At 39.2% G+C, this 24,569-nt stretch overlaps 1 protein-coding gene across 3 annotated transcripts in view; it reads left to right on the top strand.

Annotated features, from left to right (window-relative positions):
• Positions 1 to 1,321: 1,321 nt before the first annotated feature.
• Positions 1,322 to 24,569, top strand: part of LOC110967034 (leucine-rich repeat and fibronectin type-III domain-containing protein 5-like) — a 167,709-nt gene continuing 144,461 nt past the window's right edge. For all 3 annotated transcript variants that reach the window (XM_051947021.1, XM_051947015.1, XM_051947017.1), the window contains exon 1: positions 1,322 to 2,376. The gene's annotated coding sequence lies outside the window, so the exon portion shown is untranslated. The remainder of the gene's footprint in view (positions 2,377 to 24,569) is intronic.

The raw sequence follows: 24,569 nt of genomic DNA, 5'->3' as shown, positions 1-24,569 counted from the left end.
GATCTGAAAGTGTTCCGCAGGCGGAACACTGAAGCGCAACGGGTTAACTGTATGCATAGTTTAGATTTAGCATTGAATTTAATTGGAGCTTGATCAATAATACATATAAAACACACACACCACAACAAATCAAAACTTAACTTTCGCAACAGTTCCAATATTTCAATCAGTTGAGGGCCACATAAACAAGCTTATTATCCTGTGTATCAGTTCTCATGTTTTCTATATGACAGTCTTGACTACAGAAACAAATAACAAGAATAAGCAACCCAAAACTATTATTTGTCCTACAGTGACTTGCTAAAAATAAATATAAAACGTAGCACCCTTAAGAGCAGGTGTTTTGATAGTCAAAACATACAACCACAGAGACAATCAACCCAGACATAGGCAGAGCAGTCAAATAAAGTAAACAGTAAAAACGATAATAATTAGTTAAACTAGACGAGCCCTCAGTAGAGGGCAGAACCACGCCCTCTACTGGAGAAAACCCTGTCCTCCCTGTACAAATGATGCAATATGTATCAATTTTGATCATCGTACGTATATCCCTTCCTACTTGATCTGCTGACCTGTAACTCCACAACTGAGCAGGGGACCTTAGACTGATCTTCAGTGCCAAGTTTGGTTATCCTGACTTCAGCACTTGCAGAGATATCGGAATGGACATAGCCACATAGCCACATACATACATACATACATACTTACCCAGCCAGCCAGATACCGCACCAAATGCAGTAACCCTGCTGACATTTGTCAGGCATGGTTACTGAATAATTAGCTAGATTAGGATGCATAACAAACAGAGGAACTCGGCAGTTTAAAGAGCGAAGGATAAGACTGAAGATTTAAAGTTAGAAATTTAAAAAAAATAAAATTAAAGAATTAAATAAGTAAAGATGACATTACATCAAAGAACTAGGCAGCTAAAATTAAAATAAATCAAGAGAGAACATATAAAATGAACAGATAAATAGTACATAAGTGCAGAACAGAACACTCAAACTAATTATAGCTATCAATAAACTTCACATAAAAACAAGTCTGTAAAAGTGGGTTCCAAGAAGTGATTTTAGAGAAATTAGTGACTTCTTATCTACTCAGGCAGGCCGTTCCAAAGTCGAGGGGTCCTGATGGAGAAAGCTCAGTCACCTCTAGATTTAAGCCGTATTGTTCTGACTTGTAATAATTGTCTGTCTATGCTACTGCAAAAGAGGCCTGACTTCCCAATTTCAAATTATAGAATGAGGTAGTCCAGAATGTGCGCTTTTATTTTGAAATCCATACCAGGTAGTCGTGCTCTTGTATTTTGTCCAACTTGCCGTCTGTCATGCCGCTGCGCTGTGTGGATTAACAGTGCGGGAGAGGCGACCTGCGAGGAGGACCGAGGATCAGCAGGACTGGACCGTTAAGCTTCGGTGTGAGAGTCACGGGGCGGCAGCTTTACCGGGACGTTACCTGCTCTCCGGTTCTGCTCTGTTCTGTTTCTATTGTGCTCTGCTTCTTTCTATTTTCCCCCTCTTCTCTTTTACTGTCGACTGCAGAGGAGACGCACAGAGTTAACAGAGGCTGAGAGACGAGAACACAGACTCGGAGGGAGAGAGAGAGAGAGAGAGAGAGAGAGAGAGAGAGAGAGAGAGAGAGAGAGAGAGAGAGAGAGAAAATCCAAAAATTCGATAGTGAAGGTCCAGCGGAAGTAACCAACCAGGAAAGGTACTGATGTGGATTGTTTAATAACCGAGAAACTCTGCTTCACACTCTGGATTTAAAAGACAATTATGGAATAACTGCACTTTCCCACCCTTTCACCTGGGATATTTTCAATCTTGCGGTGGAATTCTTCCTGTTTCACCTGCCAGAGGTGAGAGGAGAAGAAAGGAGGAAGAGGTGAGGAGAAAGAACAAGAAAAAAGAAGGGTAGAGAGAGAGAGAGAGACTGGAGGAAGGAGAAAGGAGAGAGAAACGGCTTGGTGAGCTAGGAGAACCGTTCCAGCTTTCCCCCCCTCTCGGATGGGATTGTTCTCTCAGCAGGCGGATGGAGGGATGAAACCGGGAGCGAAGAAGACGGGGGAGAGTGAGAAAGAGAGAGGAGGGAGAAAAAGAGGAGGATGTAGTCGTCGGGCGTTGTGAGAATGCAAAGCGGACGCACCCCTCTGGAAGACAGGATTGAACTATAAACCCAAACGGAATTTACAGCTACCCAAAGGATATTACACATATTTACCTCGATACGCACATACATGGGGCATATTGTCTTGTGTGGAACCTATTTGTGTGGAGTTACAACTATCACCACCACTGTCTTTGTAATAATGGGATTGGGAGAGATAATTGCGCCCTGACACTCGGTGAACCAAGGAAACATATACGGAAAGAGGTAAAGTTACAACTCATAAATGTCCTCTTTTACGCAACATCTATCTATCTATCTATCTATCTATCTATCTATCTATCTATCTATCTATCTATCTATCTATCTATCTATCCTCTGACTCTTCATTCTCTGTGCCTGTGTCTGTTGGAGCAGGAGAATGATGGTTGTTGGGGGGTAAAAGAGTTATTTCGAGATTTCCTTGCGTTGACATTTAGTCTGGATGGGGCGGAAGGCAGCGCGGGTGTATTTTGATATTTTAAGCGGGATGGTGGAGGGTGATTGTAGAGAGAAGGTGCTACTGGATACAAGAACAGCTGCATTGGGAACATTGCAAGGTCAAAAAAATAGCGCCTGGTGTAAGTTGGAGAGGGTCCGTATGTGTGTGTGTGTGTGTGTGTGTGTGTGTGTGTGTGTGTGTGTGTGTGTGTGTGTGTGTGTGTGCGCGCGCGCGTCTGCGGTCGGTGGACTCAGCTGTGAGCCCCATGTCAGCAGCAGCTCTGCATGCACTTGGGTTGCCTGTGTGCGTGTGCGCGTGGCAGAGCTGCCAGAAAGATTTTTTTTTTTTTAAAAGAAAAAGAAAAAAAAACTTGAGCGAGTGCGCGCTGTTCGTCTCCAGCAGCTGTACTTCAGTGTTTTAAATGTCCATGCGGCGGCTGGTGCGCAAAAGACGCAGCGCCTTTCGGTTCTCCTCCTTTATTCTGTGCGCCACACACCGCACCTGTACCTCAAAAGACGACTGGGAGTGGGGGCGGGGAAGTGGGGTGCTCACATTCAAGAAACAAAAATTAGATTCATTTGTGTTTGTACGCGTGCGCAATGCAACTCCGGCTTTACACCTTTTTTTGGCACAAAATGAAACTATGTAGACAGGGAGCCTTTCGATTGTGCGTCGTCTGTGTTTGTGTGCTTGTGTTGCGTGCGTGTGTGAGTCACACGTCACTTGTCAGTTTCAAATGATGATAGGGAGGTGCGTGTGTGCGAGCGTAAGTGTGCCGTCTTGACATACAACACTGGATATTTGACACCAGTGAATGGAGCAGGAGATAATGGTATCCTGCCTTGTGCATTTTGAATTGACTTTGGACACCATAGTGAATAAAGGTGCTTTCTGGTGGATTTCATCATCTGTACTTTGCATTCATACATGCAGTAGTGCAACTTATCATGCATATGTGTGTGTGTGTGTGTGTGTGTGTCTATATATATATATATATAGACACAATACAAAGTAGAAGATTGTAGAAGATTTAAAATTTGACAGAAATTTTCCAAAAAAAATAAAACTTTACATCCAACACACTGTAGTTGAAGAATCCAGTCTTTGTGCTGTTCCATTATCTTTGTGTAAATGGCACAAGTTCTGAGCTGTCTTCATGTCAAGAGGACCTTGGTTGCTGTGAGCCTCTTGAAGCAGGAAATGTAATGGATTTAAGATCTGTACAGCAGAAGAGGGAATCTGTTTAAACTGTAAAACTGGAAAAACCAAAAGCTTTACACATATTGCATCATGGGTAGACTCCATTTACACTGAATGTAAACATGATGGTCTGTGCCTGCTACAGTTTGTATGGCCTTTCAGTAGAATAATTTTGGTTTCATCCAGTTGTATTTGAGAGTATTATTCAGTAGCTCTTAGGTTTGATTTTGCCTTCACTCGATAGAGAGAACTTGTATTTAAGAAAAAAAATGGAAACAGTTTGATGAGACTTGACTTGACTCATTCTTTCTTTATGAGCAAAATAATACACAGAATAAACACATACCTTAGTAGAAACGACTGCAATTATGTCCTAATATTTAAACACAGATTACTATGTGATATGCTATTGTGAAATTTGTTGCCGACAGTATGAACTGAGTTCATGGAGCTTGCTAAATGATGGCCCTTGACATAGAGTTTCTAGCAACAGCTTCAATGGGGTTCCTAAGCAATTTGATTATGATGTAGAGAAAATCAATAGAAATTATCTCATTTTAACCAAACCTTTTGCCAGAGAAGGTCTGCAGAGCTTAGTGTGTCTCTAATTTAGAACTGTGATATGTCAACATTCGAAAATTGCTCTCTTTCTGTTTTTTTCTTCCCCTCCCATGGCTCTATCTTTTGCTGGCTTGGAGTTTCATCGGTTTGTACCGGTACAGTAGCTCGCATTGATTGATCAAGGCAATAAATTTATGCACACGAGCCACTCATGCTGGTGCTAATGGCCCGTGGATATGGAGGCATTATGCAAATGCTTCCCCGGCTCTAGAAAAAGAGTGTGGGTGAATGAGCGAGGCAGAGAAACTGGTGATTTTCAGTCCATTTTAGTTGTGTTTAGCCTCCTATTTACGCCTAAAAGGAGTGGTTTGCCGTGCCATTAGGTACGGGATGAATGGCAATGCATTTGCACTCCAGATTGTGTCTTGAGTTTTTTTTTTTTACCAAGAAATGTAAGACTGGGGAGAAAGAGGTTGTATTTGAAAGCTCCTCCTGACTAGTTTTTGACATCTGATTTACATTACTGGCATCTGTGTTGAATGGATAGCATTCAGAATTGAACAGCGTGTAAGCCTCGGTGTGGATTCATTCGTGTGTTTCTCTCTTGATAAAGACAGTTCACTGGATGCCAAGGCAAAAACATCTCTCCTGTCCTCTATTTTCCTCTTCTTTCTCATTACTGTTTGTCTCTCTTTCACCAGTATAGCCCGCCTGTTCAAACAAAACACGGTGAGCCTTATCATGCAAGGTAAAGAGGCTGTAAGGACGGTTCTTTATATTTTATAGGGGCAGGAGATTTTTTATTATGCCCGTCTTTCTTCTTGCCCTCTGTTTATCTCTGCAACTTTCTCTCTTCCTTTCTCTGTTTAGCTGTCTGACAGAGGGCTGCAGGATCCTGCGGAGTGGGTGGTGGAGCTCTAATTCAATTTATTCTACTGCTCAGAAACAGACAGGGAGAGCAGTGGAGATAGTGAGAGAGAAGGAGGGAGAGGGATGGAGACCACAGCTGTTAGGGAACATTTCCTATTAGCAGTGGAGAGACTGGCCTTATATAGGAAGCTGTGCTAATGCTGTGACATCTGGAAGGCTCGTGTGACTGACTGAAATTCTGTGCATGCGAATGAATGTGTGGTCATTATCAAGGGAAACAACATGGCCTTAAATGCCATCAGAGAGTATGAAGCAAGAAAACAAACAGGAAAAAAAACAAGTCCTCTTCCATGCTACGTTACTCACAAGAAACATCTGCTCAAACACAAATGATTGACAACTCAGAGTGAAGCTGTCAGACGAATACAACTGGTGAAAGTCCAAGTTTTAATCTTTACAGCGAAAACAAATAGCTGAGAATATGCACTGAAAGGAATTGGGCACTAAATGCTGCATGGAAAATGATTAATTAAATGACTTCCAGTGTTTCAACACAGGGTTTTTCATAAACCACAGGTGCAGCCAGAACCTCAGTGCAGGTTATTGGATATTAATATGGCTACTGATAACATCGACTGTGGTTGGACAGCATGCTGATGTACCATTTTGTCGTTAGTTATAAGTGATTTTTACAAGAATGTGATGACATACTTTATTCACCACATATTTATTTTTCTGGATTATTTATGTTCTCATGTATTGGCTATATAAAATGGCACCATTTTATCCATATTGCTCACCCGCATACCAGAGGTCTTAATCACCAGGTCGAAACCAATCACCAACACGCATGGATTCATTTTTAAAACATAGGGACCCAACTCCAGAGGGACCCCAGGACAGGAAGATCAAAAGACAACTAGACCTTTTGCAAAATGTGGTTAAACCAAACAGACCTTAACAGAGAGAGAACACAAAGAGGTGTCTCTTTGTGTATTTATTGCTTTTTACAAAATATAATCTAGTTGTTTGAGCTCAAATCTGCCAGCAGACATACTTAAAAAATGGCAAATTGTGCTTCATTGCAACTTTTTCAGTCTGCTTTTTTTCCACTCAGTCAGTGGGTCAGTTTCACTGTCACTGCAATTATCTGGTTTCAATCTCCTCTCTCCAGCTGAACTGAAACTATTCACTTCCAGTCCTATAACTGCCAAAATCAACCAGGGTATGCCTCAAGGTTTGGTCTTGGGTCCTCAGATTTTTTTTTTTTAAATTTGTATATGATTCCACTCACTGATTTAATATAAGAACATGTAACGTTAAACGAACAAATGCAAGATTGCAAGCTGAAAGTTTTTTATATTTCTTCCTCTTGAAGCTGCTGCTAAATATCAGGAAGACATAGGCAGACTGGTATAGTGTAGGATGTTAAGCTTCACACAACGTTGTGTTATTCCCTTTGATTTGGAATGAGCTGATTATTGCACATATCCATAATCAAATATCTGTTTTGTTTTGTTATTTTATTTTGTTTTTTTCTCCAGTGTTTCACCTCACAGATTTGCCTGATTTCTTCCCCAAAAGACACCAGGCATGCAAACTTAACATACTACTTCAATTTTAACCTCTTTAAAGTGGCTTCTATTTGAATAGATATCAAAATCCATTATACAAGTCAGTTTACAAAATAAAGCTGTAAATGGCAGTGAGATTTTATCAGTTATATGTTCTGACAGCATTCAAATCCCATGCAACTTCTGAAATACAATCGTGCTCTTTAACATTACAATTTACACCATAGTATTTTCAAAGAATGGGGAACTATCACTGTGCTGGCACAGAGAAACTAGTGCCACAATAGTGTCAAATTTCTCTAAATAGACACTGTATTTCTGCCAAGTTGGGATTAGTCCTTGGCTGGCTGTTTGCTTTAGTCAAGTTCCTGCTTAAAATCCACTATCAAGCTTTTAATTATAGTAGAATAGATTTGTGTGTTGTTGTTGTTAATGTTTGAGTGGCATTTTCTTGGAAATTCAGTTCATCGGTTGTTTCACTGCAGCTGCAACAAAACATCTTTGTAAGTGGTAAATAGATGGAATTTTGTTTAGTCATAGATAGTCACTCTAAATGTCTCTGCTGCTTCCTTTCTTGCTTTTAAAAAAAAAATACTCTCGCACCTAGTCGATCCTTCCACACACCTGCTGCTTAACAATCATCCGTGATGTGTCTGACACTGCATCTAGCTTTAGGAAGTCGGTGGGGAGGATGTTTGAGTGTGTCTGTGTGTGTCTGCATGATGGTGTGAGCAAGAGGAGTGGGTGACATGACAGATGTGAGACATGTTGGGCGATAATGAGCTGTGTGCAGTGCAGATAAGTGTGTATTTACATTACACAATACAGACTGACTTCTGGCTCCGTGCCTGCGACTCCACCACCCAGTCTGTCTGCCTGCGTATCTCTCAATCTATACATTATGGCAATTGACACATGCAGAAAAAAAAACCTGAGCTAATGAAGCAGAATCTTCATGTCAACCCCAGTCTCATACAAAGGAAAAGGAAACAAGAAATAAAGGATGAACATCTCAATTGGATTTCAGAATTTTTGGATTGTGCTTCTATGAACAAACTTAGCTGCCCCTCGTCACATAGTTTTACAAGTGAAGTTTCCAACAAGTCACCAAAGGGTAATTATTCATTCTTTGACTGGTATATTTTAACACTTTTTGAGAACCAAAGAGGTACTGTGGTCATTAATCAAATCTATTAGTTTACATGTGAAATAAGTCAGTCAGTGACCAAAACTAAAATCTTTATCATACAAATGCAGCTGTCAAAGTAATCAGCGACTCATAAGCTACAAATACATGAAATTAGACATTTTTAAGCATGACTGTTGTTTTATCTGCACCATTAATTTTCTTTAGTACATCAAAACCTTTGTGTTCTTACAGATCAACCTGGAATTTCATGCTAGGAACTACAGCATCTTTAGATATTCAAATGAAGTAATGTATGTACATTTAATGATAAGATACACAATTTAAGCCATTAACAATGTTTTTTGTGGTGTTTACATGGGAAGATGTAAAGCATTAAATAGAAAAATGTAAAGTCAGACAGAAAGAGGCCCTGAGCAGCAGCTTCCTAAAGGGGTTGAAGGTGTTAAAGTCTGAATTTTCTTTTCCAAACACTCAACCTTTTAGCTTTTTTATGTGACTGCCCTGTAGGAACTCTCACTGTGACTGTTGCTAAAATCTCACTGCGACTTTTGCACACTTAAGTTATTGTGCATGTATTGAACTTAAAATTGAGCGTTAAATTTAAGCTGGGAAAATGCAGAAAAAAGGGAAATTACACAGATGTTAATCTGTATGTTTTGTCTTTTCGAAAAACCCAGAGGGGTTGATAGTTATTGTAACACTGTACTATTCTATGCTTTCTGTCTAGTGAAAGGCATACTTGGCTTTGAGGCTTTGAGCTCTCACTCAGGCTGCTTCATTTCAAAGGAGTCAGCTGCAGGTTACAGAGCAGCTTTCATGGTCACTTGATGTTTATCTTGCTAACCCAAACCTCTAACCTGTGTTTCATCCTCACTGTAACTTCACTGACTGGATTATGGTTGCACTCTGTCTCTAAACTGCGTTTCTAACCAGAATGCCTGCAACATATTTCCTTTGAAAACCTGTTGTGTTTGACAGTTTTAGAGGCAGATCAGTTGCACATTGACTCCATAAATAAACTTTTTTATTTGCATGTGCCATTTCAATTTAAAGAAATGTTAAAGACTAAATGGAATTCTTGATTTTTTTAGTTCCTGCACAAGCTTCTCAGCCTGTACAGAACCCGTTTTTACTGCCAACACAGGACTAATTATAAATACTGCAACACAGCTGTCACCAGGGAATTCTGCTAGACCTAACACTCCATCTATGAAACTGGCCCACACTCCATAAAACACAGCTCTAGATTAACACAATCCAGCAGTACAGTAGCTCTTGTGAACAAATCCCAAGAGTGAAATATGTGAGGACTTTTTATAAATCAGGAGAGATGCTTTGTAGTATTTGAAAATATTGTGAATTTCCCTTTGTAGACGGCCATTCCGGGATCAGATTAGAGTGTGATCATTTTAACACTTACATTACTCATGTGATAACATTTTCTGAACTGTAACACACTGAATGTGATGTTTAGTGTAAATTCAGTAAGATTTTACCAGCACTTCATGAGTTCCCATGTAGCATTTACAGTCTCCTTCCTTACTGTCCGCCGCCTACAGAACAGCTGACAGACTTGCTGAGGTTGCGCAACTCTAGACGCCTGCGAGTCATAAGCCTCTGATAGCAAAACACTCCGACAATGTGTGTGGCCTGTGTTTTCTACAAGGCTGCATTTGTATGTTGTGTCCCAATGACATGTCATGTCCACTATCCATGAAAAGGTTGTCAGTGCAGTGTCTTCCACAAAAAAAATTTCTTTTTAAAATCTTGAAATTTTCTATAATTTTATTTTCCCCTGTAGGATTTCATTCAGAATTATATGAATCATCATATCGTATCAGTGGTTTGAATAGACTTCTGCAGCAGACCAGTAAATTGTGTAGTAGACATTTTTTTTAATTAGTTCAGCTGAGTTAACGATCACCTGCAAAAATAAATAAATAATTGCTTGATTTAAAATCAGGAAAAAGGTTAGGCAGCAGGAGAACAAACAAAAACAAATATTTACTAAAAATCTTTTGACAAAGACAACAGTGGAGAGCACACATACTGTGAAGACAGAATAGAAGGTAAAACAGTATAAAATGATTAACTAACCTGCAGCTGTTACTCCTCTTTTGTGCAACTGCTTCAAGCTAACCGTAAAGCCAACTCTTACAGTACAGCGCTGCACTGGTGGACCATCTCTAGGTGCAATTTTTGCACGTGCAATCTATGTGTGTGTTTGTATCCCTTTAGAAGATTCCCCTCCAGGCCATTTCCATAAATAGCAATGCATTCTCAGTCAACATATCAGTTTCATTAAGAGTCAAAAACAATGAAGTTCACCATTGGCTACTCAAGATTCTGACTAATATTTGGAGCAATCAAATAATGAATTAAGAGCTATACGTTGTACATCAGTCAGATTTAGTCATTCATTATACCTGGCACATGTCAGCATTAGTTTAGATATATAGCTCCACTCAGATTATGGACAGTAAATGAGGAAACTTGGAGAAAATGGGTCACTGCTGCAGCAGAGACGTTCTATAGAAGAGAATAGCACAAATACAGTGAACAATAAAGAGAAAATGACATCAAAAGAACATGATGATAATGGTTTTTCTTCTCTTCACACTAGTAATATAATGAAAAAAATATATAGTGGGAAAGTGCAGACCTTCACTTTCATGTGTCGGTGTTCACTTGGATATTGTATGAACAATGCAAGTGTGACAATTTAGACAATAGAAACAGCCACAGTTTCTACACTGTTTGCTGGAGGGTGACAAAAATACACTGATGTTAAAGATAGAAGTCAGCACTGTCAAACAAGTATTGTTCCATATTAATATTATGTGGTAAAGGACAGGTGATACGATGTGCTGCATCTTTTTTTGTAGCAGTTCTGTCCATATGCCATATGTTTGGTTACCTATATCTTGTGAAATCAATGGTAGTCTTCTTCTTTTTCCTTTCAATTTTTTCCTTCAGAGATTGCCATAGCAAATCACCTGCTACCATATAACCCTAGCCTCTGCACCCACTTCTTTAACGCCAACTAACTTCATGTCCTCTTTCACTACATCCATAAACCTCCTCTTCGATCTTCCTCTTGGCCTCCTGCCTGGCAGTACAAAACTCAGCATCCTTCTGCTGATATATTCACCCTCCTCTGTACATGTCAAAACTATCTCAATCTGGCCTCTCTGGCTTTATCTCCAAAACATCTAACATGCGCTGTTCCCTTGATGGTCATTCCCAAAGAGAACCTCAACATTTTAAAGTGTGCTACGTCCAGCACTGCCTCCTGTCTATTTCTCAGTGTCACTGTCTAAAAACCATACAACATTGCTAGTTCTTTTGCTTGCATTTTTGCTTATACTCTTTAATTACACATCACACTTCAGTATTTTAGCAAATATGCTTCAGCATGGTTAGCTGGTGCAGCTACAGCTTACATTTCAGGACCATGGACAGGTAAATATGCCCCATGCACTGAAGTAGATGTTTCAGACCATGGAAAGCTCCCGATATGCTTTTACCAATACATTCCAGCTCCATACACACACACAAGTTAAGTTGGACACTTCAGAACCAAGGACAGCTCAGAACCCAATTTCTCACTGAAGGACACATTTAATGCTCCTGTTAGATTTGTTTCTCAGGAACAGTAATGATGTTCCTGGGGCATGTTTAATTATCTAGAAATCAGAAACCAGAATAATCGTAATAAACATTGTTTATATCTCATTTTTAATTCCATCACTAACCATTTCAATCGATATTTAGTGCAGTAGTGTTCTTTACCTTTCATAAATCATGGTTCAATGAGGATAATTCAGTTGTTTTTCAAAAAAAAACTGCATTTTAAAATTATTTTTCTTTTATATATGTACATTGGAAAGACCTACATATAAATTACAGTAATTTTACATGACATTGATATTTAAAAAAATGTATTTTACATTTTGAATTTTCTTTATTTCATAAATTAACACAAGACAACTCTTCTGTTCAGGGTGGGTTTGCAAATATGTGAAATTAACTATTTTCATTTTGTATTATTAAGCCAAGCAGAGGAAGTTTCATACAAAAAAATACTCATAACATTTATTTATGTTATTATTATTATTATTATTATTATTATTATTTTAACTTTATAATGTGTCAGTTTGACCCGCAACATGACAGGAGGATTAAGGACCATGAACAATTCAGTTTGCATCTTTACCTTGAATTAGACCTTTCAGAACCACAGACAGTTCAGTGTGCAGCAAATCCTCGAAAATGAAATTTCCGAACTTTCAGGAGTTTGGTATGATATGCACTTCCCTTATCCATTTCAGCTATATTAGCACTACATGAGCTCTGACATAGTAACTGTATCATACATCGCTTTAAAAGTCAATGAGTTGTTTTTTGGGAAAGTTGGAGTCTTCTATTTCCGAATGTCTGCCGTCTCAGGCTGTAACACTTTGTACCACATTGATTATTTAATCTAAGGCAATTGATTTGTTGTACATGCTCCATGAAACAGTTCACTTTCCAGTGTTGCAGTGCTAAGTGAACTGTTGCACTCTTACTGATGTATGTTTTCAAAGCCTATTACGCTCTGTCTGTATGACATTAGTGAGCTGCTGTCTGTAGCCAGACTGACAGCCTGTAGACCTTTAGAACATGGTTAACTACTGCTCTATAGACACATTGCGTGGCCTACCATGGATGTGTTGGTGCTACATTGATGCATATGTTAACAAGCGCTGTGTAATGTGTCAAAAATACTGGAGGGGGCTTCTCTTCATGGTTCATAAATCAAGCATCAATTCAAAATGAAGACAATTGCTAAACTCCTCAAAGTATTTGCACTTGTGGCTCCCTTCACTTTAGCCACATGGAATTCAGTGAAATATCCACATATGCTCAGTTACAGGCCCATCAATATTCTAAAGGATAATCCAATCTCATTCAGGATTCTGTAGGGGTGCTTTTAACCTTATGGATTTGTTGCCATTCCCCTTGGTTGGGTACTAACAGTATTGACAACTGAAGAAATATGAGGAATATGAAAGAAATGATTACATTTTGCTGATAATCATCATCAGCCACAACATAATCATTGGTCATTATTAAAAATGCTGTTTGTAAATGGGAGGCTTGGTGTGATTGTAATTGCTTTAATAGCGATCCAGTCACCAGGATGTGGAGGTCAACAGTAAAGAACAGTGTTGTTTTAGAACAACAGAGGGACCGAAAAACTGAGTAGATTAAATGGTGCATTTAATTAAGAGGCTTGGGATCAGGAAGTCAGAGATCAGTGTAGGTCCATGCCAGCAATAGCTACATTTAGCCTAGCTTGTTAGTGCGTGCCATCTGTTCACACAAAGATTAGTGCTACATAGCATGTGCTAGCTATGGCTACATATGAGTATACACCGTTTAGATTAATGTGGAGTTGTTCTCATTCCCTCAGGAGCTCCAGTCCCAACAGTGATCCTAAAGTTCACTTTCATGATGCCTGAGGTTTGAAACAACAATGCAAGCTGCAACTCTTCGTGTGTCACTTCCACCTTACAGACTACATCGACGAAATACTGTGTCTCATTAGACTCTCTATATGCCAACACCAGATTATCTCAGTCTTAATTCTTAGTAACAGCCAGAGTGTTGAATGTTAAAAAGGGAATTTATCCTTTATCACAATTTTGTTACATGTCAAAAATTAGCACATTTGTGCTGGTGGAGAATTACATGTTCTGAGGCTTCCCGACATAACAGGAGCTTTGATGTGTGTGTGTGTGTGTGTGTGTGTGTGTGTGTGTGTGTGTGTGTGTGTGTGTGTGTGTGTGTGTGTTTTTCTTTCTTCCTTTTAACCAATGCACATAATGATCAACAGCCAGTTATTGTACTAAAAACAGGAATAATGCCCTTAAAGATACATTCTCATGTACTGGGAACTATTGTGGATGTTGTGTGGGTTCATTTTCACAGTTACGCATCATATCAATAACACTCTGTTCGAGGGTGCCCCTGCGTTTAGTAAAGGTTTATTCATTTGCTCTACAAGCAGTAATGACTTCCAAATCACTGCAACCCACTTAGCTAACTTTTGCACCATACACTATAAATAGCAGGCAGCTAATCCGAGCTGTTGGCTGTGTTTGTATTTTTTTTTTTTTTACTCCGTCTACTTGGCACTAACCTGAGCTCAGCAAGCTGCTACACTAGAACAAACACTCCAAAATCTGATGACTTGATATATTTGGCTAAGGGATATAGATGTGGTTAAAGGCAGTTGCCAGAAACTTAGGGGAACTGAGCAACACAGATAATTTTTTGAAGAAAAACGCAACCCAGTGCTGGGGTATAGTGCAGCAGGACTCCAGAAACAGGTCAATACGAAGGATGGAGCTGCTTGTTTGAATTAAATCAGAAATAATTGCTGCGACATACCCACAGGTAAGAGTGGAGACATCAAAGAAAAAGACTCTTTTTTGGAAGAACTTTAACTCTTGTCAAAAAATGTTGTTAGTCATACATCACAAGCACATTTCATGTGACTATTTGGGCCCCCTCAGAGACATATGCATGTTTAAGCTCATGGACTTTGACGACCACAGCAGATAGACTGTATTTATTCTCTTAATCCTTCTCACCCTGGAGGTCCCTGTTACAGAACCAGGCCACGAGTTACTAAAACGCAACCTGACACCATTTTTCAAAGGTTGCAGAGCTTGGCGCATTCAATGAAAGGAGTGTAAAATGGTAAAACTGTAGTTTCAGTGACATTTGTGTTTACTGACTCTCAACACTGCATAACTTTGATTAGGTGATAATTAAAAAATGAGAATTTTTCAGATCTCCTTCAGGCCTTACAGTTATGGAGCTGTACCTGACTGAATTTGAGAGGATTTAAGGGGTAAAGCTTCAAGTGGCATACTGAAGGGAGTTACACTTTTGACCTGCTTTCTATTAGTCTAAAACCAGTCCTTTAAATCCATGCAAGCTCATGATTACTGTTTGAAGTAGGCCACTGTACAGACAAAAAATATCACATGTTTGCCTATGTATGTAATGTAATGAGCTGTCATTTTGTCAGTACATTAGCAATTTCAAACTAAGAATTTTAGGCACCCTGTTCAGTTTCGTATTAACAATCACAAGCTCCTCACAAAATGCGTTGTGTGTATTAGAGCCTGACTGAAACTGGCAAAGACAAACAAACAAAACAAAAACATTCCAACAATGTGTTTCAAAAAACTAGTTACAAGGTTACCAAGATGTTCTGCGAAGCTCTGATGCGTTCTCCGCTACATATGCTACAGACAGTGCTGAGAGCATAACAAGGGATCTAAAGCCACTCTGCTGGGCAAACTATGTGATGACACCCTTTCTAGATTACCACAAGCATCTTCTTCTACATTGCGTTCTCTAAAAGAAACATTTTATTATCAGCATTTCTAACATAGACAACAGTGTATATATATATGTATATATATATATATACACACAGTACATATCCAAATTATAGGGAGAGAGAAGAAAGAAATGTTATTTAATTCCAAGGTTGTTTATTAAAAAAGTATCATTGTCAAGCTATCCATTCTTGATATGAATAAATCCAACTATTAAAGTGACCAAATGCTAATGTGTATTTAAATTTACCCAAAAAATAAACAAATAAATAAATAAAAAATTAAAACAATATTTCAGTGTTGCATGTTACCACAGTGACTCTTTTGGGTGGTTATATCAAATTAATCCAAAACAGCAGATCCTCTCTGCTCAATCCTCTTCTGTAATTCAGTGGCATCAGCTAATGGACCAGCGTGTGTGTGTGTGTGTGTGTGTGTGTGTGTGTGTGTGTGTGTGTGTGTGTGTGTGTGTGTGTGTGTGCGTGGGTGTGTGTGTTTGTCCCATACCCTTAGGGGCTGTTTGTCTCTGATAATGAGCTGTCATTTTGTCAGTCAGGATGGCTTGATCTCTCCACCACCCTGCTGACTCACACACACATACAAGCACATCCTGAGTGCACACACATTGCAGCAACAGACAAATACAGTCTGCTGCAAAACAGAAACAAACACACACAAAAAAAAGGGAGATTGCTTTTAGCAGGCGTCCACCCCTATTGCCTTATCCACACTTGATCTGTTTGTGTTAAAATACCCTCATGAAGCACAAAAACAGAGCCGTGCCTGATGTACCCGATTTTGCATTTGCTTGTAATTATTTCTCCACAGGCCTTAGAGGGATTAACACATCAGTATTTGGGCGTTTCAAGCTTTCATAAGCTGTAAGCAGCAAAGAATATTCTCACCCACAGAGGAACCATTTAATTTTGAATCACTAAAACCACAGCTGTGAATCATATCTAAATTTATTTCAAAACTTATAGTCTGTTTGCTTGTGTTAGAATATTGAAAAAAACACAAGGACACAAAAAAACAAGCAATGATGCTTTGACCAGATACCAAAACACAACTTGCTGTCATTTTTCAAAGGCTGCCGAGCATATGACATTTTTTTACTATTACTGAAATAGGTGTAGCATCATCATGTCTCATTTCTGTTGTAAAATATTTATTAGAGTTGCAGTTGGATGTTTTTAAAGCATCTTTAATAATGTGAGCCATTGACCCAATCTGAGGCCAAAATGGGTTGTCACAGAATCCAAGCAAACACGAACCTCAGGCAGAGTTAACAGTATCAAAGAAATGTATTTACAAAAGTGATTCCATGAACAGAAAATGCTTTTAAGTACAAAGACAGACTACATCAGCTTTTAATGAGCTGAAATGACTTTGTTGAAGTTAAAGAACCGACACACAGATCAGGGAACTAAAGCTTCAAGTGCAAATGTTAAGATTTGTTCATATATATGCTCTAATATAAAAGTACTGAGCAGTGTTTGTCAGAGCAAACAAATAGTGTATTTTATCTGGAGATTGGGTTGTACTGGAGTGCCAAATATAAAGATGCAAATGTAGAGAAACATATTTCAGGTGAGTCAAGCAAGAAGGTTGTTTGGAAGCCAAGACAATGATCTTGTTTGTCCACATTGAAACAGTAGGGCTCTGGTTGAAAATTGGTGGAGTGGCCTTTTAAGCCTGGTATCATGACTTGCAATCTGCTTATCTAACAGTATGAGCAGACTCTGTTGTGCAGGACAGGATGAATACCCCATGATTAATGGAGATGATGCAGGGAGTGCAGAGTGTGGATTTGTAAAGCACAGGCTTCCAAAATCCCAGCAAGCACACACACACACACAAAACAGGTACTTATGTAGGCAAGTATTTGCACATACACAAACACAGCAAGTGGGCTGTGAAGGATGTCCAACATTACTGCAGCTGCCCTCTAGGAGCTGCAGCGAAGGCATGACTCAAACATTTACCAGAATCACACAATGAGTCAGCACATTTGAATGGTGTAGATGAGGCAGGTAAACGTCCTGTACATGGGTTTGGACATTTGTACGTAAAGAGTAAGTCCTCAATAGATGTTTGCAAAGAGTAAAGAATTTTGAAGGAATAACAACAACTTCGATGAATGCTGGATGTGGTCCGGTACAGCCAAGTTGTTTAGTCAGTCCCTCCAGGATTTCGCAGGCGTTTTTTGTGATTGTTGCGGCCGAAAATGCCTGAATTCGCGGCAGCTTTTCTAAAAGTTGTGATGTTTAAAGCTTATTTGCTGTGATGAAATTGCAGGAGACAGTGACAATTGCTAAAAAGCTGCATTTTTCCAGCTTGTAGAACATGTTTCAACACTGTAATTGACAATATTTATTCCGAAATTTCCACAAAAGCTAGCACACCATGGTGGGACATTAGCAGCAGCCAGATACTGGTTTAACATGATGTGGTTGGTAGATTTGCAGCACAAAATGATCATTTACGACTGAATGAGTCATATTTGGACATATCTGTCAGTGGGTTAAAAAGTTAATTTCACTTCCTGGCACACATGTTCACACACACGCTCACGGCTTGTCACGTCAATTAACAAGAACTGCACTGAGAGAGCACAGTCCTCCACCAAGACTGTTCATTACCTGACCTTGCGCTGAACGCAGGTGTGTGTTCTGCATGTGTACATACCAAATCGCGTGACCTAAATATGCAGGGGGCGACAGGAATTGATGGGACTCAGAAACACCCCCACAATTTAATCAGTTGTTCCTTGTGTCATTTCCGATACGTCCACAGTGGTGGATTTGTTGGAGGATCACAATGATGTGATCGTCAGCAGGCCGCTGAGGTAGCGTTCACTTGTTGCCATGGTTACTGTGCCGCTATCAGACGCCGTGCCGCTATGACTCCTTAACAAATCCGTGGATCCAAACTTTAAGCCGTATCAATGCCAAAGTCTAATCATTTGGTCCTTGTGTCATTTCTGACCAACCCTGAAAACTTCATTCAATTCCCTGAGCCTGTTTTTGAGTGATGTTGGTAACAGAGGAAGGATTCACACACATCGATCGTCACATAACTCTGCCGTGTTCTTTGGAATAATCTAATTAATCTAATTTACCTTCATTCTTTCAGTGCTCTCACAGATCTGAATGCAACAGTTTCCATCATGGTGATTTGTCTGGTCTGTTGTCTGCTCATTTCAGCCGTTCTAAAATATTTCGTATTTAAAAAACAATGTGTGTATCAATTGATGATTTTTTTTCTTTTTTGTATTCCACCACGATATTGCACGGTTGTCAAACTGTTTAACTCCGTTTTGGTGAAGAACATCAGTGAATTAATTGTTTATCACGGTCTTCAGCAGTAATTTTTGTTGGTAAATGAGAGACATTAGTATCGCACATGTCTGCATCTTCAAACCATAAACAAGGAAGTGAATTCGGTGACATACATGCATTATGTTTGCGCTAGGAGCTGCTATGATTGGTGGAAGTCACGGGAGGTGGGCCAAAATTGTGGGTAAGTTGTGGTGATTGGACAAAATTGCAAGGCTGCGCAAAATTCACGGAAACTGGTTGATTTTGCATGAATTTGTACGATCGCAACATCGCGAATTCCTGGAGGGACTGTGTAGTGTAGTACAGTAACACACAGGGAGGGATTCATGATAGCTTTTTTTATGTTTCAAAATGTTTTTATTGTTTTTTTTAGACAATATAGATGCACATTCAATGTACATTTATTATACAGGTGCACAACAGCAGACAACAGAGTTGTAGTATGTACCTCTCTGGCACCCTGGGATGGTGTAGAAGTAAATTAAGTCAAATGTACAAATATAATAAAAACAATATTAGGCAAAATAAAATAAAATAAAAATCAAGGAGAAAATAAAAACAGAAAAACACAATGAGAGAAAGGAATCAAGGGTAAAGAGAGCAGAGGAGAGAGGTCAAATATCTAAGGAGTGTGCATCAAACACATTATCATAAAACTCCAAGAAAGGGTCCCATATACTCTGAAATTTTTCGGATGAAGTTTGAACTGTGGTTCTAATCTTTTCAAGCTGAAGAAAAGACATAATTGCACTCACCCAACATGAGTGTTTTGGAGGTAAGGGCAACTTCCAGTTGGTAAGGATTAAACGACGAGCTAATAGAGTAGAGAATGCTATTAATTGTGATTGCCCTTTTGTAGCTCCAATGTTAGTTTGTACAACTCCAAAAACTGCAGTAAGAGGATTTGGAGTGATTTGTTTCCTACAAATGTAGGAGAACGTATTGAATATTTCTGACCAGAAACTATGTAGGTTTGGACAGGTCCAGAACATATGAGCCAAAGTAGCAGGAGCTTGATGACAACGACCACAAGTGGGGTCTACATTAGGATATATTTTGGCTAATTTAGTCTGGGAAAGATACAAACGGTTAAATATCTTAAACTGTATTAGTCTGTGTCTGACACAAATGGATGATGTGTATATTCTGCCTATAATTCTTTGCCAATTTTCTTCACATATTACAATATTTAAATCTTCCTCCCACTGAGTTTTAAGAGGCAAAAGTGACGGACACTTTATTCCTTGAATAATGGAATAAAGGTGAGATACTGTACAATTTGCCTTAAGCGTCAAACATTCATCAAAAGGACAAATATCTGGCTTCAAAGGAAATGATGGGAATTTTGTACGAACAAAATCACGGGCTTGAAGATACCTAAAAAAATTTGATTTTGGTAGGTTGAATTTAGTAGACAGTTGCTCAAAAGAAGCAAAGCCGCCTTCCACACAAAGATCTCCTACAGTTTTAACTCCCTTTCTAGCCCATGTTGAGAAAACTGTGTCTAACAATGAGGGTTTGAAAAGAGCATTTTGAGACAACGGCATAGATACCAGAGCTTGTTTGCACCCAAAATGTTTTCGAAACTGAATCCATATACGTAGACTGGATGTGACAATACTGTTTTTTGAGTGTGCACCTAATGCCAAAGGCAGAGGTGCACACAGCAAAGAGGCCAAAGAAGCAGGAGAGCATGCATGTTGTTCCATTAGAGCCCAACTTGGGCCTGTCCCGTTCACACAGGTGTTATACCATATAGTTAACTTAAATATATTTGCGCCCCAGTAATAATACATAAAATTTGGTAAACCTAGTCCTCCATTAGATTTACGTCTCTCCAAGACCGCCTTTCGCACACGAGATATTGTTTTGTTCCAAATAAATGTACTGATATACTTGTCAAGTTCTTTGGAAAATGACTTGGGTAAAAAGATCGGAACTGTTTGGAATAGGTATAGTATTTTAGGTAGAATTACCATTTTTATGGAATTAATACGACCAGCTAAAGATAAAGGAAGAGTGGCCCACCGATTTAGATTTTCTTTGATTTGAACTAAGATACTTTTGAAGTTGTTTTGAAACAAATCTTTGTAAGAGCTTGTCACGTTTACTCCTAAATATAGCAGAGGACCCGTTGCTATTTTAAATGGATGCGAGTGAAATGTCGAGTTTTGAGCTAAATTGTTGACAGGAAATAAAATGCTTTTGTTAAAATTAATTTTGTAACCAGATGATTTGCCAAAATAAGTAATAATTTCTAAGGATTTGGGGATTGAGACTTCTGGAACAGTTACAAACAGGAGTAGATCATCTGCATATAGTGACACTTTGTGAACCAGACCGCCCCTTGTAATACCCAACCCGGTCTCACGGGGATTCGTGAAACTGTCACGTAAGTTTTAGTTTTGGTTTCGTGCGCACCAACACGATTTCGTCATGTTTTTCGTGCCGCTCACCACGAAATGTTTTTCGCTGTGGTAATCACATCTGAAAGTGGTTTATACCGGCGGATTCATGACGATCTAAGCTGTCCATCGGCGTATACTGCTTGTGTGATCGCGTTTGCGGCCGCCGGCCGCCGGACATTCTTGAAATTCCTATGCAAATTGGTAAGTGTACCACCGGCTTATGGTTAGGTTATGGTTAGGATTATGGTTAGGGTTATGTTTAGGGACGATGTCATGCAAAATATAGCGTTGGATTCGCCGCGGTTTTACATTAAAAATATAATATACACATTCTTTTGAAATACGTTCTGAGTGGCACGAAAAGTCCGCCGTTTAAAATACATTGGTGTGCATTTCGTGGTGAGCGGCACGAAAAACATGACGAAATCGTGTTGGTGCGCACGAAGCCGAAACAAAAATTTATGTGACAGTTTCACGAATCCTCGTGAGATCGGGCTGTAATACCATGTATATCCTTGTTGAGTCGTAACGCAATGGCTAGTGGCTCAATTGCTAGATCAAAAAAGGAGAGGGACAAGACGGGCAGCCCTGTCTTGTGTCACGATGGAGAAGAAAATAAGATGAATTTAAATTATTAGTTCTCACTCTCGCCTGAGGTTTTGCGTAAAGAGTTTCAATCCAAGAAACAAAGACAGGGCCAAAGCCAAATTTTCGCAAAGAGTTAAAAAGATGTGTATACTCAATTTGATCGAATGCTTTGTGAGCATCCAATGAAATTACAAACTCTGAAGATTGGGTTGAGTGTTTGGAATATAATATGTTGAAGAGTCGCCTCAGATTATGAAACGATTGTCTCCCCTTTATAAATCCTGTTTGATCCGGATTCACTATTGTCGGAACTACTGATTCCAATCTAAGGGACAAAATTTTTGTGAGTATTTTATAGTCACATGTAAGAAGACTTATTGGACGATAAGACTCACATTTAGTAGGATCTTTACCTTTCTTAAGAATCACAGAGATCGTAGCTTGAGTCATAGACTCAGGAAGCTTCTTTTGTGTAAGTGATTCAGTGTAAACCGAGGACAACAAAGGCGTTAACTTGTTTGCAAAGGCTTTGTAGAGCTCAATTGAATACCCGTCCGGACCAGGTGTTAAATGATCTGTTTTTTAACCACTTCTTGCAGCATTCTCTGGTGTGTGGACATTTACCAAATGCAAATGCAGCTTCCAGAATGCCAAAATAATTCTGAACTAAAAAACTTCCAAAGGCATTTGAAACCTCTTGAAACATTATGCTTTCATAGCTAAAAAAATAAGCAAAAATATACATCTTGAAAAGCTGGATTTATCAGACTAATCAAGTGTTCAATGATCTATATTTTTAGTTGATAAACTGATTAGCAAACTTAGATTGTATATATTCCTTGACCGACTCAGGGTCACAAGGAATCCCCCACTTTCAACTGTTGCAATAAACACACTGCATCCACTCTGGGAAATTGGAAAATTATCTTATTCCTAGAAAAAAACTAAGCCCACAAGAGGCTAAACCAACACAAATGCACTGTGTAGAAAACACAGAGATTAAACTAAAGACTAACTGGATTTTTATTTATTTATTTGCTGTGTATACTGAGTAAGCACACCAGCAGTTGCGATTGTAAAGAAATTGCCTGATGGCAATAAATGCACAGTGGTGCAGCTCAGAGAGAACTTTGCTTGGTGGGGGTTTTACCGAGTCCAGGTATATTGCAACACACAGTGAGTCACAGCCTGTGACCCAGTTGAGCTTTGTCGCTCAGCATGACCTCGTTCTGACTGCACAGTAAAATAAATCTGATGCTGCTGCAGCTGTTTGCATCCGCTGCAACATGGTACGGCAAAACTATAAACAACTTAGTTGATTGGGGCATGATTTTACTGATTGAAAGTCAATCTGTTCAAATTGCAATATTAGCACAGTGACTTTCCTCAACAAACAGACAACAGTAGATTTAAACTAAAGCATAGAGTCGTACTAATAATTCCAAAGAACCAAGAGTGACACAGCAAAAAAAATTGTGTGTGTTTATTTGTTTGTTAGTGTGATCTCATTTGATGTCCAGCTTATAGACAACAAGCTAGTTGGCCTTAATCCTGGCCTACGTGTGTGTGGTTGCATTAGATGTGTCATATGTAGCACGTTAACCAGTGCTCACCAGACCATACACACACACGCACACACACAAGAATACATGGCGAGATAAGCTTGTTAGCAAAGCTTTGGCTCAAAGGAAATATCTGATTGAGCTAACAGTGTTGAGGCAGGGTTTCTTCTGTGTGTGACAATAGAAAGTGTGCATAAGCAGAAAGATCAGATTGAAAGGAGAGAAAAATCCTCAGTTATCTTGTGGAAAAGTTTACTTTCAAGATGTGATTAAATGTGAGATTTAGCAAAAGTTAGCATGCTGACATGCTAATTAGGCTATTGAATTTGTTATGTGTTTGATAGCATTGCCTTTGTTATCATGTTTGCATGCTGTTAGCCATTAGCACACAACAGTGATAGGTCAAAGTAGATTTAAGCCTTTATTACACTCCCTCATCTAGTATGATAGTCCCATTCAGATGTAGAAACAGACACCACAGTCATGAAATATCGCAGACGGCATTTGTGGCTGTGCAAGCTGATGAGACAACCGATGTAGCATGTGTATCTGTATGTGTGTGTGTGTGTGTGTGTGTGTGTGTGTGTGTGTGTGTGTGTGTGTGTGTGTGTGTGTGTGTGAGTGAGTGAGTGAGTGAGTGAGTGAGTGAGTGAGTGAGTGAGTGAGTGAGTGAGTGAGAGAGAGAGAGAGAGAGAGAGAGAGAGAACTAAAGTATAGTGTACCTGTAATTGATGTAACTGTGTGTATCGATGTTAACTATTTAATCGGTATTATGCATTTGTTAGCCCACCCAACAAATTTTACCACCAACCGCCACTGTATATCTATGCTATTGTAAATTCTTCTGTAGGCGATACCATCATTGATCTACCTTCTCTATATGACAGTAATCTATTTTAATCTGTTTCTTACTTTAATATTTTTTACCTTGTGCTTGAACCCAGGGGAGATTTTGGCAACACCACGCTGCCAGCCAGAAGACCAGCTTTAATCTAGCAATGAGCCACTGTTGAGTATTAACACAAGATTTTGTTAAATGCGTATGGACTACATCTAGAATTTGTTATTTACTCTGAATTTCCATTACCAGCTTCCCAACATGTTTGCTGTTTTAACTTGTCTTTGTAGTGGCACATCCTGTTTGTGTCAATGTCAATTTTGCACTTATTTTTAATCTTTCTCCTGTCATCTTTGTGATGTTGTTGCCTTTAGGAAGAAAGACATCACTGTGTTTGCATGTTTTTCTTGTATTCTTGTGAGCGGGTTTGTGCACGCATGTGTGTGTGATCATTATGTTGTGATCTCAAGCCATCTGGGTTGGCTGGCTC

The sequence above is a fragment of the Acanthochromis polyacanthus genome, chromosome 1, assembly GCF_021347895.1.
Source record: "Acanthochromis polyacanthus isolate Apoly-LR-REF ecotype Palm Island chromosome 1, KAUST_Apoly_ChrSc, whole genome shotgun sequence".
Lineage (NCBI taxonomy): Eukaryota > Metazoa > Chordata > Actinopteri > Pomacentridae > Acanthochromis > Acanthochromis polyacanthus.
This window is presented reverse-complemented; position numbering and strand designations above follow the sequence as displayed.